The following is a 19649-nucleotide window of genomic DNA, read 5'->3' as shown; positions in this document are numbered from 1 at the left end:
GAGTACTTAATGGTCGCGTTGCAAAAAAAACAAATGTCAGTCTTGTAGAGCAAGAGTTTCTCTTTTAGGTGATACTATTCACAAGCAGATTCAGGCCAACTATTTTTTAGTAATTGGCTTGAAACTTTGGTAAATTTTACCGTTTGTGCTGACACTGCCTAATTTGAAGAGATACTGCAGGGCGACCATATGGCCTGGATCATTGCAAATCCGGCTGCATTATGTCTAGCACAAGCATGAAGCTTGGCCAAAAGTTCAAGTCCATATCTTCAACTGCAAGGAAATCATTGCAGTCTTAATATTGGTCAAAATTTGTCGCGTTGTGTCACGACAAATTTTGAAGTATACTTTGAGTCGAGTTATTTGACCGGGGTTTGCATGAGTAATGTTATACATAATTTCGTTGGAATCAGCAAAAAAAACTGTACAGGGTCGCATCTTACTAACCATTCTTATGAATTAGTTTCGATTTTATTAGACTCCAAATATGACATTTTTCTTATGTTGCATGCACACGGACTAAGTACACTTCAGACAAGGGGGTCTAGATCAGCAGCTATTGCAGCTAGAGGCCTGAAATCTTGGGAAACTTACTTCAACACTTGACTAAAGCTACAGTTAAAATTTGACGAAAATTGGAGACCATGATGGTGGGAACTTTTTTCAGTTTTAGACCACTTGGTGTGGAATGACCCTATTGACGATGACACACAGAAATTGCATCAGAATTAAATACAAAAGGCACAATGCCGAATTAGGTACAAGATGACTGACTCCTCTTACTGCCTATGTTTTGAACCGTTCCTGTGACACTAGTTATAGGCTTCGATGCTTCACTCCAGGTTTACTGTCCCTGGGACTTTCTTATTGCCGATGAAACACAGAAATTGCATCGGAAATAAATACAAAAGGCACAATGCCGACTTAAGTAATAGAAGTCCGCTCTTCTTACTGTCTATGCTTTGAACCATTCCTGTGACACTAGTTATAGATTCCGATGCTTCACTTCAGGTTTACTGTATTCCTTGGACCTTCTTATTGACGATAAAACACAAAAATTGCATCGGAATTAGATACAAAAGGCACAATTCCGACTTAACTACAAGAAGACTGACTCGTCTTACTGACTATGTTTTGAACCATTCCTGTGACACAAGTCATAGATTCCGATGCTTCACTTCAGGTTTACTGTATACCTCCGACCGTCTTATTGACGATGAAACACAGAAATTGCATCGGAATTAAATACAAGAGGCACAATGCCGACATAAGTAACAGAAGTCTGACTCTTCTTACTGTCTATGGTTTGAACCATTCCTGTGACACTAGTTATGGATTCCGATGCATAACTCTAGGTTTACTGTATCCCTTGGACCTTCTTGTTGACGATGAAACACAGAAATTGAACCAGAATTAAATAGAAAATGCACAATGATGACTTAAGTACAAGAAGACTGACTCTTCTCACCGACTATGATTTGAACCATTCCTGTGACACTAGTTATAGATTCCGATGATTCACTTCAGGTTAACTGTATCCCTTGGACCTTCTTGTTGACGATGAAACACAGAAATTGCATCGGAATTAATTACAAAAAGCAGAATGCCGACTTAAGTACAAGATGACTGACTCTTCTTACTGTCTATGTTTTGAACCATCCATGGGACACTAGTTTTAGATTCCGATACTTCAATTCAGGTTCAGTGTATCATTCCGACCGTATTATTCATGATGAAACACAGAAATTGCATCGGAATTAAATAGAAAAGACACAATGCCGACTTAAGTACAAGAAGACTGTATCTTCCAACACTCTATGTTTTGAACAATTCCTGTGACACTAGTTATAGATTCCGATTCTTCACTTCAGGTTTACTGTATCCCTTGGACCTTCTTATTGACGATGAAACACAGAAATGGTATCGGAATTAAATACAAAAGGCACAATACCGACTTAAGTACAAGAAGACTGACTCTTCTTACTGACTATGTTTTGAACCATTCCTGTGACTCTAGGCATAGATTCCGATGCTTCACTTCAGGTTTACTGTATCCCTATGACCGTCTTATTGACGATGAAACACAGAAATTGCATCGGAATTGAATAGAAAACGCACAATACCGACTTAAGTACAAGAAGACTGACACATCCTACTGTCTATGTTTTCAACCATTCCTGTGACACTAGTTTTTTATTCAGATGCTTCGCTTGAGGTTTACTGTATCACTCTGACCTTTTTATGGACGATGAAACACAGAAATTGCATCGGAATTCAATAGAAAAGGCACAATGCCGACATAAGTACAAGTAGACTGAATCATCCAATTCTCTATGTTTTGAACCATTCCTGTGACACTATTTATAGATTCCGATGCTTCACTTCAGGTTTACTGTATCCCTCTGACCTTCTTATTGACGATGAAACACAGAAATTGCATCGGAATTGAATAGAAAACGCTCAATACCGACTTAAGTACAAGAAGACTGACTCTTCCTACTGTCTATGTTTTCAACCATTCCTGTGACACTAGTTTTTTATTCAGATGCTTCACTTGAGGTTTACTGTATCCCTCGGACCTTCTTATGGACGATGAAACACAGAAATTGCATCGGAATGAAATACAAATGCACAATGCCGACTTAAGTACAAGAAGACTGAATCTTCCAACTCTCTATGTTTTGAACCATTCCTGTGACACTAGTTATAGATTCCGATGCTTCACTTCAGGTTTACTGTATTCCTTGGACCTTGTTATTGACGATAAAACATAAAAATTGCATCGGAATTAGATGCAAAAGGCACAATACCGACTTATCTACAAGAAGATTGACTCTTCTTACTGACTATGATTTGAACCATTCCTGTGACACAAGTCATAGATTCCGATGCTTCACTTCAGGTTTACTATATACCTCCGACCGTCTTATTGACGATGAAACACAGAAATTGCATCGGAATTAAATACAAGAGGCACAATGCCGACATAAGTAAAAGAAGTCTGACTCTTCTTACTGTCTATGGTTTGAACCATTCCTGTGACACTAGTTATGGATTCCGATGCATCACTCTAGGTTTACTGTATCCCTTGGACCTTCTTGTTGACGATGAAACACAGAAATTGAATCAGAATTAAATAGAAAAGGCACAATGATGACTTAAGTACAAGGAGACTGACTCTTCTTACCGACTATGATTTGAACCATTCCTGTGACACTAGTTATAGATTCCGATGATTCACTTCAGGTTAACTGTATCCCTTGGACCTTCTTATTGACGATGAAACACAGAAATTGCATCGGAATTAATTACAAAAAGCACAATGCCGACTTAAGTACAAGATGACTGACTCTTCTTACTCTCTATGTTTTGAACCATCCCTGGGACACTAGTTTTAGATTCCGATACTTCAATTCAGGTTCAGTGTATCCCTCCGACCGTATTATTGATGATGAAACACAGAAATTGCATCGGAATTAAATAGAAAACGAACATATACCGACTTAAGTACAAGAAGACTGACTCATCCTACTGTCTATGTTTTCAACCTTTCCTGTGACACTAGTTTTTTATTCAGATGCTTCACTTGAGGTTTACTGTATCACTCGGACCTTCTTATGGACGAAGAAACACAAAAATTGCATCGGAGTGAAATACAAAAGGCACAATGCCGACTTATGTATAAGAAGACTGACTCTTCTTACTGTCTATGTTTTGAACCGTTCCTGTGACACTAGTTATGGAATTCGATTCTTCACCCCAGGTTTACTGTATCCCTTGGACCTTCTTATTGGCGATGAAACACAGAAATTGCTTCGGAATTAAATACAAAAGGCACAATACCGACTTAAGTACAAGAAGACTGACTCTTCTTACTGACTATGCCTTGAACCATTCCTGTGACACTAGTCATAGATTCCAATGCTTCACTTCAGGATTACTGTATCCCTCTGACCTTCTTATTGACGATGAAACACAGAAATTGCATCGGAATTAATTACAAAAGGCAAAATGCCGACTTAAGTACAAGATGGCTGACTCTTCTTACTGTCTATGTTTTGAACCATCCCTGGGACACTACTTTTAGATTCCGATGCTTCACTCCAGGTTTACTGTATCCCTTGGACCTTCTTATTGACGATGAAACACAGAAATTGCATCGGAATTAAATACAACAGGCACAATGCCGACTTAAGTACAAGAAGACTGACTCTTCCTACTGTCTATGTTTTTAACCATTCCTGTGACACTAGTTATAGATTCCGATGCTTCACTTCAGGTTTACTGTATCCCTTGGACCTTCTTATTGACGATGAAACACAGAAATTGCATCGGAATTAAATAGAAAAGGCACAATGCCGACTTAAGTACAAGAATACTGACTCATCTTCTGTCTATAGTTTGAACCATCCCTGTGACACTAGTTATAGATTCCGATGCTTCACTCCAGGTTTATTGTATCCCTTGGACCTACTTATTGACGATGAAACACAGAAATTGCATCGGAATTAAATACAAAAAGCACAGTGCCGACTTAAGTACAAGAAGACCGACTCTTCTTACTGACTATGCTTTGAACCATTCCTTTGACACTAGTTATAGATTCCGATGCTTCACTTCAGGTTTACTGTATCCCTCTGACCTTCTTATTGACGATAAAACACAGAAATTGCATCAGAATTAAATACAAAAGGCACAATGCCGAATTAAGTACAAGAAGACTGACTCTTCTTACTGTCTTTGTTTTTAACCATTCCTGTGACACTAGTTATAGTTTCCGACGATTCACTCCAGGTTTACTGTATCCCTTGGACCTTCTTATTGACGATGAAACACAGAAATTGCATCAGAATTAAATAGAAAAGGCACAATGAGAACTTAAGTACAAGAAGACTGACTCACCTCACTGACTATGTTTTGAACCATTCCTGTGACACTAGTCATAGATTCCGCTGCTTCACTTCAGGTTTACTGTATCCCTCCAAACGTATTATTGACGATGAACCACAGAAATTGCATCGGAATTAAATAGAAAAGGCACAATGCCGACTTAAGTACAAGAAGATTGAATCTTACAACTCTCTATGTTTTGAACCATTCCTGTGACGCTAGTTATAGATTCCGATGCTTCACTTAAGGTTTACTGTATCCCTCTGAACTTCTTATTGACGATGAAGCACAGAAATTGCATCGGAATTAAATACAATAGGCACAATGCCGACTTAAGTACAAGAAGACTGACTCTTCCTACTGTCTATGTTTATAACCATTCCCGTGACACTAGTTATAGATTCCGATGCTTCACTTCAGGTTTACTGTATCCCTTGGACTTCTTATTGACGATGAAACACAGAAATTGCATCGGAATTAAATAGAAAAAGCACAATGCCGACTTAAGTACAAGAATACTGACTCATCTTACTGTCTATATTTTGAACCATTACTGTGACACTAGTTATAGATTCCGATGCTTCACTCCAGGTTTACTGTATCCCTTGGCCCTACTTATTGACGATGAAACACAGAAATTGCATCAGAATTAAATACAAAAGGCACAATGCCGAATTAGGTACAAGATGACTGACTCCTCTTACTGCCTATGTTTTGAACCGTTCCTGTGACACTAGTTATAGGCTTCGATGCTTCACTCCAGGTTTACTGTCCCTGGGACCTTCTTATTGCCGATGAAACACAGAAATTGCATCGGAAATAAATACAAAAGGCACAATGCCGACTTAAGTAAATGAAGTCCGCTCTTCTTACTGTCTATGTTTTGAACCATTCCTGTGACACTAGTTATATATTCCGATGCTTCACTTCAGGTTTACTGTATTCCTTGGACTTTCTTATTGACGATAAAACATAAAAATTGCATCGGAATTAGATACAAAAGGCACAATACCGACTTATCGACAAGAAGACTGACTCTTCTTACTGACTATGTTTTGAACCATTCCTGTGACACAAGTCATAGATTCCGATGCTTCACTTCAGGTTTACTATATACCTCCGACCGTCTTATTGACGATGAAACACAGAAATTGCATCGGAATTAAATACAAGAGGCACAATGACGACATAAGTAAATGAAGTCTGACTCTTCTTACTGTCTATGCTTTGAACCATTCCTGTGACACTAGTTATGGATTCCGATGCATCACTCTAGGTTTACTGTATCCCTTGGTCCTTCTTGTTGACGATGAAACACAGAAATTGCATCGGAATTAAATACAAAAGGCACAATACCGACTTAAGTACAAGAAGACTGACTCATCTTACTGTCTATATTTTGAACCATTACTGTGACACTAGTTATAGATTCCGATGCTTCACTTCAGGTTTACTGTATCCCTTGGACTTCTTATTGACGATGAAACACAGAAATTGCATCGGAATTAAATAGAAAAAGCACAATGCCGACTTAAGTACAAGAATACTGACTCATCTTACTGTCTATATTTTGAACCATCCCTGGGACACTAGTTTTAGATTCCGATACTTCAATTCAGGTTCAGTGTATCCCTCCGACCGTATTATTGATGATGAAACACAGAAATTGTATCGGAATTAAATAGAAAACGCACATATACCGACTTAAGTACAAGAAGACTGACTCATCCTACTGTCTATGTTTTCAACCTTTCCTGTGTCACTAGTTTTTTATTCAGGTGCTTCACTTGAGGTTTACTGTACCACTCGGACCTTCTTATGGACGAAGAAACACAAAAATTGCATCGGAGTGAAATACAAAAGGCACAATGCCGACTTATGTATAAGAAGACTGACTCTTCTTACTGTCTATGTTTTGAACCGTTCCTGTGACACAAGTTATGGAATTCGATGCTTCACCCCAGGTTTACTGTATCCCTTGGACCTTCTTATTGGCGATGAAACACAGAAATTGCTTCGGAATTAAATACAACAGGCACAATGCCGACTTAGGTAAAAGAAGTCTGACTCTTCTTACTGTCTATGTTTTGAACCATTCCTGTGACACTGTTTATGGATTCCGATGCATCACTCTAGGTTTACTGTATCCCTTGGAACTTCTTATTGACGATGAAACATAGAAATTGAATCAGAAATAAATAGAAAAGGCACAATGGTGACTTAAGTACAAGAAGACTGACTCTTCTTACTGACTTTGATTTGAACCATTCCTGTGACACTAGTTGTAGATTCCGATGATTCACTTCAGGTTAACTGTATCCCTTGGACCTTCTTATTGACGATGAAACACAGAAATTGCATCGGAATTAAATACAAAAGGCACAATACCGACTTAAGTACATGAAGACTGACTCTTCTTACTGACTATGCTTTGAACCATTCCTGTGACACTAGTCATAGATTCCAATGCTTCACTTCAGGATTACTGTATCCCTCTGACCTTCTTATTGACGATGAAACACAGAAATTGCATCGGAATTAATTACAAAAAGCAAAATGCCGACTTAAGTACAAGATGGCTGACTCTTCTTACTGTCTATGTTTTGAACCATCCCTGGGACACTAGTTTTAGATTCCGATGCTTCACCCCAGGTTTACTGTATCCCTTGGACCTTCTTATTGACGATGAAACACAGAAATTGCATCGGAATTAAATACAATAGGCACAATGCCGACTTAAGTACAAGAAGACTGACTCTTCCTACTGTCTATGCTTTTAACCATTCCTGTGACACTAATTATAGATTCCGATGCTTCACTTCAGGTTTACTGTATCCCTTGGACCTTCTTATTGACGATGAAACACAGAAATTGCATCGGAATTAAATACAAAAAGCACTGTGCCGACTTAAGTACAAGAAGACTGACTCTTCTTACTGACTATGCTTTGAACCATTCCTGTGACACTAGTTATAGATTCCGATGCTTCACTTCAGGTTTACTGTATCCCGCTGACCTTCTTATTGACGATAAAACACAGAAATTGCATCAGAATTAAATACAAAAGGCACAATGCCGAATTAAGTACAAGAAGACTGACTCTTCTTACTGTCTACGTTTTGAACCATTCCTGTGACACTAGTTATAGACTTCGATGCTTCACTCCAGGTTTACTGTATCCCTTGGACCTTCTTATTGCCGATGAAACACAGAAATTGCATCAGAATTAAATAGAAAAGGCACAATGAGAACTTAAGTACAAGAAGACTGACTCACCTCACTGACTATGTTTTGAACCATTCCTGTGACACTAGTCATAGATTCCGCTGCTTCACTTCAGGTTTACTGTATCCCTCCAAACGTATTATTGACGATGAACCACAGAAATTGCATCGGAATTAAATTGAAAAAGCACAATGCCGACTTAAGTACAAGAAGATTGAATCTTACAACTCTCTATGTTTTGAACCATTCCTGTGACACTAGTTATAGATTCCGATGCTTCACTTCAGGTTTACTGTATCCCTCTGAACTTCTTATTGACGATGAAGCACAGAAATTGCATCGGAATTAAATACAATTGGCACAATGCCGACTTAAGTACAAGAAGACTGACTCTTCCTACTGTCTATGTTTATAACCATTCCCGTGACACTAGTTATAGATTCCGATGCTTCACTTCAGGTTTACTGTATCCCTTGGTCCTTCTTATTGACGATGAAACACAGAAATTGCATCGGAATTAAATAGAAAAAGCACAATGCCGACTTAAGTACAAGAATACTGAGTCTTCTTACTGACTATGATTTGAACCATTCCTGTGACACTAGTTGTAGATTCCGATGATTCACTTCAGGTTAACTGTATCCCTTGGACCTTCTTATTGACGATAAACACAGAAATTGCATCGGAATTAAATACAAAAGGCACAATACCGACTTAAGTACAAGAAGACTGACTCTTCTTACTTACTATGCTTTGAACCATTCCTGTGACACTAGTCATAGATTCCAATGCTTCACTTCAGGATTACTGTATCCCTCTGACCTTCTTATTGACGATGAAATACAGAAATTGCATCGGAATTAATTACAAAAAGCAAAATGCCGACTTAAGTACAAGATGGCTGACTCTTCTTACTGTCTATGTTTTGAACCATCCCTGGGACACTAGTTTTAGATTCCGATGCTTCACTCCAGGTTTACTGTATCCCTTGGACCTTCTTATTGCCGATGAAACACAGAAATTGCATCGGAGTTGAATACAAAAGGCACACTGCCGACTTAAGTAAAAGAAGTCTGACTCTTCTTACTGTCTATGTTTTTAACCATTCCTGTGACACTAGTTATAGTTTCCGACGATTCACTCCAGGTTTACTGTATCCCTTGGACCTTCTTATTGACGATGGAACACAGAAATTGCATCAGAATTAAATAGAAAAGGCACAATGAGAACTTAAGTACAAGAAGACTGACTCACCTCACTGACTATGTTTTGAACCATTCCTGTGACACTAGCCATAGATTCCGCTGCTTCACTTCAGGTTTACTGTATCCCCCCAAACGTATTATTGAAAATGAACCACAGAAATTGCATCGGAATTAAATAGAAAAGGCACAATGCCGACTTAAGTACAAGATGATTGAATCTTACAACTCTCTATGTTTTGAACCATTCCTGTGACACTAGTTATAGATTCCGATGCTTCACTTCAGGTTTACTGTATCCCTCTGAACTTCTTATTGACGATGAAGCACAGAAATTGCATCGGAATTAAATACAATAGGCACAATGCCGACTTAAGTACAAGAATACTGACTCATCTTACTGTCTATATTTTGAACCATTACTGTGACACTAGTTATAGATTCCGATGCTTCACTCCAGGTTTACTGTATCCCTTGGCCCTACTTATTGACGATGAGACACAGAAATTGCATCAGAATTAAATACAAAAGGCACAATGCCGAACTAGGTACAAGATGACTGACTCCTCTTACTGCCTATGTTTTGAACCGTTCCTGTTACACTAGTTATAGGCTTCGATGCTTCACTCCAGGTTTACTGTCCCTGGGACCTTCTTATTGCCGATGAAACACAGAAATTGCATCGGAAATAAATACAAAAGGCACAATGCCGACTTAAGTAAATGAAGTCCGCTCTTCTTACTGTCTATGTCTTGAACCATTCCTGTGACACTAGTTATAGATTCCGATGCTTCACTTCAGGTTTACTGTATTCCTTGGACCTTCTTATTGACGATAAAACATAAAAATTGCATCGAAATTAGATACAAAAGGCACAATACCGACTTATCTACAAGAAGACTGACTCTTCTTACTGACTATGTTTTGAACCATTCCTGTGACACAAGTCATAGATTCCGATGCTTCACTTCAGGTTTACTATATACCTCCGACCGTCTTATTGACGATGAAACACAGAAATTGCATCGGAATTAAATACAAGAGGCACTATGCCGACATAAGTAAAAGAAGTCTGACTCTTCTTACTGTCTATGCTTTGAACCATTCCTGTGACACTAGTTATGGATTCCGATGCATCACTCTAGGTTTACTGTATCCCTTGTACCTTCTTGTTGACGATGAAACACAGAAATTGAATCAGAATTATATAGAAAAGGCACAATGATGACTTAAGTACAAGGAGACTGACTCTTCCTACCGACTATGATTTGAACCATTCCTGTGACACTAGTTATAGATTCCGATGATTCACTTCAGGTTAGCTGTATCTCTTAGACCTTCTTATTGACGATGAAACACAGAAATTGCATCGGAATTAATTACAAAAAGCACAATGCCGACTTAAGTACAAGATGACTGACTCTTCTTACTCTCTATGTTTTGAACCATCCCTGGGACACTAGTTTTAGATTCCGATACTTCAATTCAGGTTCAGTGTATCCCTCCGACCGTATTATTGATGATGAAACACAGAAATTGCATCGGAATTAAATAGAAAACGCACATATACCGACTTAAGTACAAGAAGACTGACTCATCCTACTGTCTATGTTTTCAACCTTTCCTGAGACACTAGTTTTTTATTCAGATGCTTCACTTGAGGTTTACTGTATCACTCGGACCTTCTTATGGACGAAGAAACACAAAAATTGCATCGGAGTGAAATACAAAAGGCACAATGCCGACTTATGTATAAGAAGACTGACTCTTCTTACTGACTATGTTTTGAACCGTTCCTGTGACACTAGTTATGGAATTCGATGCTTCACCCCAGGTTTACTGTATCCCTTGGACCTTCTTATTGGCGATGAAACACAGAAATTGCTTCGGAATTAAATACAACAGGCACAATGCCGACTTAAGTAAAAGAAGTCTGACTCTTCTTACTGTCTATGTTTTGAACCATTCCTGTGACACTGTTTATGGATTCCGATGCATCACTCTAGGTTTACTGTATCCCTTGGACCTTCTTATTGACGATGAAACACAGAAATTGAATCAGAATTAAATAGAAAAGGCACAGTGGTGACTTAAGTACAAGAAGACTGACTCTTCTTACTGACTATGATTTGAACCATTCCTGTGACACTAGTTGTAGATTCCGATGATTCACTTCAGGTTAACTGTATCCCTTGGACCTTCTTATTGACGATGCAACACAGAAATTGCATCGGAATTAAATACAAAAGGCACAATACCGACTTAAGTACAAGAAGACTGACTCTTCTTACTGTCTATGTTTTGAACCATCCCTGGGACACTAGTTTTAGATTCCGATGCTTCACTCCAGGTTTACTGTATCCCTTGGACCTTCTTATTGACGATGAAACACAGAAATTGCATCGGAATTAAATACAATAGGCACAATGCCGACTTAAGTACAAGAAGACTGACTCTTCCTACTGTCTATGTTTTTAACCATTCCTGTGACACTAGTTATAGATTCCGATGCTTCACTTCAGGTTTACTGTATCCCTTGGACCTTCTTATTGACGATGAAACACAGAAATTGCATCGGAATTAAATAGAAAAGGCACAATGCCGACTTAAGTACAAGAATACTGACTCATCTTCTGTCTATGGTTTGAACCATCCCTGTGACACTAGTTATAGATTCCGATGCTTCACTCCAGGTTTATTGTATCCCTTGGACCTACTTATTGACTATGAAACACAGAAATTGCATCGGAATTAAATACAAAAAGCACAGTGCCGACTTAAGTACAAGAAGACTGACTCTTCTTACTGACTATGCTTTGAACCATTCCTGTGACACTAGTTATAGATTCCGATGCTTCACTTCAGGTTTACTGTATCCCTCTGACCTTCTTATTGACGATAAAACACAGAAATTGCATCAGAATTAAATACAAAAGGCACAATGCCGAATTAAGTACAAGAAGACTGACTCTTCTTACTGTCTACGGTTTGAACCATTCCTGTGACACTAGTTATAGACTTCGATGCTTCACTCCAGGTTTACTGTATCCCTTGGACCTTCTTATTGCCGATGAAACACAGAAATTGCATCGGAGTTGAATACAAAAGGCACACTGCCGACTTAAGTAAAAGAAGTCTGACTCTTCTTACTGTCTATGTTTTAACCATTCCTGTGACACTAGTTATAGTTTCCGACGATTCACTCCAGGTTTACTGTATCCCTTGGACCTTCTTATAGACGATGAAACACAGAAATTGCATCAGAATTAAATAGAAAAGGCACAATGAGAACTTAAGTACAAGAAGACTGACTCACCTCACTGACTATGTTTTGAACCATTCCTGTGACACTAGTCATAGATTCCGCTGCTTCACTTCAGGTTTACTGTATCCCTCCAAACGTATTATTGACGATGAACCACAGAAATTGCATCGGAATTAAATAGAAAAGGCACAATGCCGACTTAAGTACAAGAAGATTCAATCTTACAACTCTCTATGTTTTGAACCATTCCTGTGACACTAGTTATAGATTCCGATGCTTCACTTCAGGTTTACTGTATCCCTCTGAACTTCTTATTGACGATGAAGCACAGAAATTGCATCGGAATTAAATACAATAGGCACAATGCCGACTTAAGTACAAGAAGACTGACTCTTCCTACTGTCTATGATTATAACCATTCCCGTGACACTAGTTATAGATTCCGATGCTTCACTTCAGGTTTACTGTATCCCTTGGACCTTCTTATTGACGATGAAACACAGAAATTGCATCGGAATTAAATAGAAAAAGCACAATGCCGACTTAAGTACAAGAATACTGACTCATCTTACTGTCTATATTTTGAACCATTACTGTGACACTAGTTATAGATTCCGATGCTTCACTCCAGGTTTACTGTATCCCTTGGCCCTACTTATTGACGATGAAACACAGAAATTGCATCGGAATTAAATACAAAAAGCACAGTGCCGACTTAAGTACAAGAAGACTGACTCTTCTTACTGACTATGTTTTGAACCATTCCTGTGACACTAGTTATAGATTCCGATGCTTCACTTCAGGTTTACTGTATTCCTTGGACCTTCTTATTGACGACAAAACATAAAAATTGCATCGGAATTAGATACAAAAGGCACAATACCGACTTATCTACAAGAAGACTGACTCTTCTTACTGACTATGTTTTGAACCATTCCTGTGACACAAGTCATAGATTCCGATGCTTCACTTCAGGTTTACTATATACCTCCGACCGTCTTATTGAAGATGAAACACAGAAATTGCATCGGAATTAAATACAAGAGGCACAATGCCGACATAAGTAAAAGAAGTCTGACTCTTCTTACTGTCTATGCTTTGAACCATTCCTGTGACACTAGTTATGGATTCCGATGCATCACTCTAGGTTTACTGTATCCCTTGGACCTTCTTGTTGACGATGAAACACAGAAATTGAATCAGAATTAAATAGAAAAGGCACAATGATGACTTAAGTACAAGGAGACTGACTCTTCTTACCGACTATGATTTGAACCATTCCTGTGACACTAGTTATAGATTCCGATGATTCACTTCAGGTTAACTGTATCCCTTGGACCTTCTTATTGACGATGAAACACAGAAATTGCATCAGAATTAAATAGAAAAGGCACAATGAGAACTTAAGTACAAGAAGACTGACTCACCTCACTGACTATGTTTTGAACCATTCCTGTGACACTAGCCATAGATTCCGCTGCTTCACTTCAGGTTTACTGTATCCCTCCAAACGTATTATTGACGATGAACCACAGAAATTGCATCGGAATTAAATAGAAAAGGCACAATGCCGACTTAAGTACAAGATGATTGAATCTTACAACTCTCTATGTTTTGAACCATTCCTGTGACACTAGTTATAGATTCCGATGCTTCACTTCAGGTTTACTGTATCCCTCTGAACTTCTTATTGACGATGAAGCACAGAAATTGCATCGGAATTAAATACAATAGGCACAATGCCGACTTAAGTACAAGAATACTGACCCATCTTACTGTCTATATTTTGAACCATTACTGTGACACTAGTTATAGATTCCGATGCTTCACTCCAGGTTTACTGTATCCCTTGGCCCTACTTATTGACGATGAAACACAGAAATTGTATCAGAATTAAATACAAAAGGCACAATGCCGAACTAGGTACAAGATGACTGACTCCTCTTACTGCCTATGTTTTGAACCGTTCCTGTTACACTAGTTATAGGCTTCGATGCTTCACTCCAGGTTTACTGTCCCTGGGACCTTCTTATTGCCGATGAAACACAGAAATTGCATCGGAAATAAATACAAAAGGCACAATGCCGACTTAAGTAAATGAAGTCCGCTCTTCTTACTGTCTATGTCTTGAACCATTCCTGTGACACTAGTTATAGATTCCGATGCTTCACTTCAGGTTTACTGTATTCCTTGGACCTTCTTATTGACGATAAAACATAAAAATTGCATCGAAATTAGATACAAAAGGCACAATACCGACTTATCTACAAGAAGACTGACTCTTCTTACTGACTATGTTTTGAACCATTCCTGTGACACAAGTCATAGATTCCGATGCTTCACTTCAGGTTTACTATATACCTCCGACCGTCTTATTGACGATGAAACACAGAAATTGCATCGGAATTAAATACAAGAGGCACAATGCCGACATAAGTAAAAGAAGTCTGACTCTTCTTACTGTCTATGCTTTGAACCATTCCTGTGACACTAGTTATGGATTCCGATACATCACTCTAGGTTTACTGTATCCCTTGTACCTTCTTGTTGACGATGAAACACAGAAATTGAATCAGAATTAAATAGAAAAGGCACAATGATGACTTAAGTACAAGGAGACTGACTCTTCCTACCGACTATGATTTGAACCATTCCTGTGACACTAGTTATAGATTCCGATGATTCACTTCAGGTTAACTGTATCTCTTAGACCTTCTTATTGACGATGAAACACAGAAATTGCATCGGAATTAATTACAAAAAGCACAATGCCGACTTAAGTACAAGATGACTGACTCTTCTTACTCTCTATGTTTTGAACCATCCCTGGGACACTAGTTTTAGATTCCGATACTTCAATTCAGGTTCAGTGTATCCCTCCGACCGTATTATTGATGATGAAACACAGAAATTGCATCGGAATTAAATAGAAAACGCACATATACCGACTTAAGTACAAGAAGACTGACTCATCCTACTGTCTATGTTTTCAACCTTTCCTGAGACACTAGTTTTTTATTCAGATGCTTCACTTGAGGTTTACTGTATCACTCGGACCTTCTTATGGACGAAGAAACACAAAAATTGCATCGGAGTGAAATACAAAAGGCACAATGCCGACTTATGTATAAGAAGACTGATTCTTCTTACTGACTATGTTTTGAACCGTTCCTGTGACACTAGTTATGGAATTCGATGCTTCACCCCAGGTTTACTGTATCCCTTGGACCTTCTTATTGGCGATGAAACACAGAAATTGCTTCGGAATTAAATACAACAGGCACAATGCCGACTTAAGTAAAAGAAGTCTGACTCTTCTTACTGTCTATGTTTTGAACCATTCCTGTGACACTGTTTATGGATTCCGATGCATCACTCTAGGTTTACTGTATCCCTTGGACCTTCTTATTGACGATGAAACACAGAAATTGAATCTGAATTAAATAGAAAAGGCACAGTGGTGACTTAAGTACAAGAAGACTGACTCTTCTTACTGACTATGATTTGAACCATTCCTGTGACACTAGTTGTAGATTCCGATGATTCACTTCAGGTTAACTGTATCCCTTGGACCTTCTTATTGACGATGCAACACAGAAATTGCATCGGAATTAAATACAAAAGGCACAATACCGACTTAAGTACAAGAAGACTGACTCTTCTTACTGTCTATGTTTTGAACCATCCCTGGGACACTAGTTTTAGATTCCGATGCTTCACTCCAGGTTTACTGTATCCCTTGGACCTTCTTATTGACGATGAAACACAGAAATTGCATCGGAATTAAATACAATAGGCACAATGCCGACTTAAGTACAAGAAGACTGACTCTTCCTACTGTCTATGTTTTTAACCATTCCTGTGACACTAGTTATAGATTCCGATGCTTTACTTCAGGTTTACTGTATCCCTTGGACCTTCTTATTGACGATGAAACACAGAAATTGCATCGGAATTAAATAGAAAAGGCACAATGCCGACTTAAGTACAAGAATACTGACTCATCTTCTGTCTATGGTTTGAACCATCCCTGTGACACTAGTTATAGATTCCGATGCTTCACTCCAGGTTTATTGTATCCCTTGGACCTACTTATTGACTATGAAACACAGAAATTGCATCGGAATTAAATACAAAAAGCACAGTGCCGACTTAAGTACAAGAAGACTGACTCTTCTTACTGACTATGCTTTGAACCATTCCTGTGACACTAGTTATAGATTCCGATGCTTCACTTCAGGTTTACTGTATCCCTCTGACCTTCTTATTGACGATAAAACACAGAAATTGCATCAGAATTAAATACAAAAGGCACAATGCCGAATTAAGTACAAGAAGACTGACTCTTCTTACTGTCTACGGTTTCAACCATTCCTGTGACACTAGTTATAGACTTCGATGCTTCACTCCAGGTTTACTGTATCCCTTGGACCTTCTTATTGCCGATGAAACACAGAAATTGCATCGGAGTTGAATACAAAAGGCACACTGCCGACTTAAGTAAAAGAAGTCTGACTCTTCTTACTGTCTATGTTTTAACCATTCCTGTGACACTAGTTATAGTTTCCGACGATTCACTCCAGGTTTACTGTATCCCTTGGACCTTCTTATAGACGATGAAACACAGAAATTGCATCAGAATTAAATAGAAAAGGCACAATGAGAACTTAAGTACAAGAAGACTGACTCACCTCACTGACTATGTTTTGAACCATTCCTGTGACACTAGTCATAGATTCCGCTGCTTCACTTCAGGTTTACTGTATCCCTCCAAACGTATTATTGACGATGAACCACAGAAATTGCATCGGAATTAAATAGAAAAGGCACAATGCCGTCTTAAGTACAAGAAGATTCAATCTTACAACTCTCTATGTTTTGAACCATTCCTGTGACACTAGTTATAGATTCCGATGCTTCACTTCAGGTTTACTGTATCCCTCTTAACTTCTTATTGACGATGAAGCACAGAAATTGCATCGGAATTAAATACAATAGGCACAATGCCGACTTAAGTACAAGAAGACTGACTCTTCCTACTGTCTATGATTATAACCATTCCCGTGACACTAGTTATAGATTCCGATGCTTCACTTCAGGTTTACTGTATCCCTTGGACCTTCTTATTGACGATGAAACACAGAAATTGCATCGGAATTAAATAGAAAAAGCACAATGCCGACTTAAGTACAAGAATACTGACTCATCTTACTGTCTATATTTAGAACCATTACTGTGACACTAGTTATAGATTCCGATGCTTCACTCCAGGTTTACTGTATCCCTTGGCCCTACTTATTGACGATGAAACACAGAAATTGCATGGGAATTAAATACAAAAAGCACAGTGCCGACTTAAGTACAAGAAGACTGACTCTTCTTACTGACTATGTTTTGAACCATTCCTGTGACACTAGTTATAGATTCCGATGCTTCACTTCAGGTTTACTATATACCTCCGACCGTCTTATTGAAGATGAAACACAGAAATTGCATCGGAATTAAATACAAGAGGCACAATGCCGACATAAGTAAAAGAAGTCTGACTCTTCTTACTGTCTATGCTTTGAACCATTCCTGTGACACTAGTTATGGATTCGGATGCATCACTCTAGGTTTACTGTATCCCTTGGACCTTCTTGTTGACGATGAAACACAGAAATTGAATCAGAATTAAATAGAAAAGGCACAATGATGACTTAAGTACAAGGAGACTGACTCTTCTTACCGACTATGATTTGAACCATTCCTGTGACACTAGTTATAGATTCCGATGATTCACTTCAGGTTAACTGTATCCCTTGGACCTTCTTATTGACGATGAAACACAGAAATTGCATCGGAATTAATTACAAAAAGCACAATGCCGACTTAAGTACAAGATGACTGACTCTTCTTACTCTCTATGTTTTGAACCATCCCTGGGACACTAGTTTTAGATTCCGATACTTCAATTCAGGTTCAGTGTATCCCTCCGACCGTATTATTGATGATGAAACACAGAAATTGCATCGGAATTAAATAGAAAACGCACATATACCGACTTAAGTACAAGAAGACTGACTCATCCTACTGTCTATGTTTTCAACCTTTCCTGTGACACTAGTTTTTTATTCAGATGCTTCACTTGAGGTTTACTGTATCACTCGGACCTTCTTATGGACGAAGAAACACAAAAATTGCATCGGAGTGAAATACAAAAGGCACAATGCCGACTTATGTATAAGAAGACTGACTCTTCTTACTGTCTATGTTTTGAACCGTTCCTGTGACACTAGTTATGGAATTCGATGCTTCACCCCAGGTTTACTGTATCCCTTGGACCTTCTTATTGGCGATGAAACACAGAAATTGCTTCGGAATTAAATACAACAGGCACAATGCCGACTTAAGTAAAAGAAGTCTGACTCTTCTTACTGTCTATGTTTTGAACCATTCCTGTGACACTGTTTATGGATTCCGATGCATCACTCTAGGTTTACTGTATCCCTTGGACCTTCTTATTGACGATGAAACACAGAAATTGAATCAGAATTAAATAGAAAAGGCACAATGGTGACTTAAGTACAAGAAGACTGACTCTTCTTACTGACTATGATTTGAACCATTCCTGTGACACTAGTTGTAGATTCCGATGATTCACTTCAGGTTAACTGTATCCCTTGGACCTTCTTATTGACGATGAAACACAGAAATTGCATCGGAATTAAATACTAAAGGCACAATACCGACTTAAGTACAAGAAGACTGACTCTTCTTACTGACTATGCTTTGAACCATTCCTGTGACACTAGTCATAGATTCCAATGCTTCACTTCAGGATTACTGTATCCCTCTGACCTTCTTATTGACGATGAAACACAGAAATTGCATCGGAATTAATTACAAAAAGCAAAATGCCGACTTAAGTACAAGATGGCTGACTCTTCTTACTGTCTATGTTTTGAACCATCCCTGGGACACTAGTTTTAGATTCCGATGCTTCACTCCAGGTTTACTGTATCCCTTGGACCTTCTTATTGACGATGAAACACAGAAATTGCATCGGAATTAAATATAATAGGCAC

This window comes from Schistocerca piceifrons, unplaced genomic scaffold (assembly GCF_021461385.2).
Source record: "Schistocerca piceifrons isolate TAMUIC-IGC-003096 unplaced genomic scaffold, iqSchPice1.1 HiC_scaffold_751, whole genome shotgun sequence".
Lineage (NCBI taxonomy): Eukaryota > Metazoa > Arthropoda > Insecta > Orthoptera > Acrididae > Schistocerca > Schistocerca piceifrons.
Note: the sequence above shows the minus strand (reverse complement) of the source record.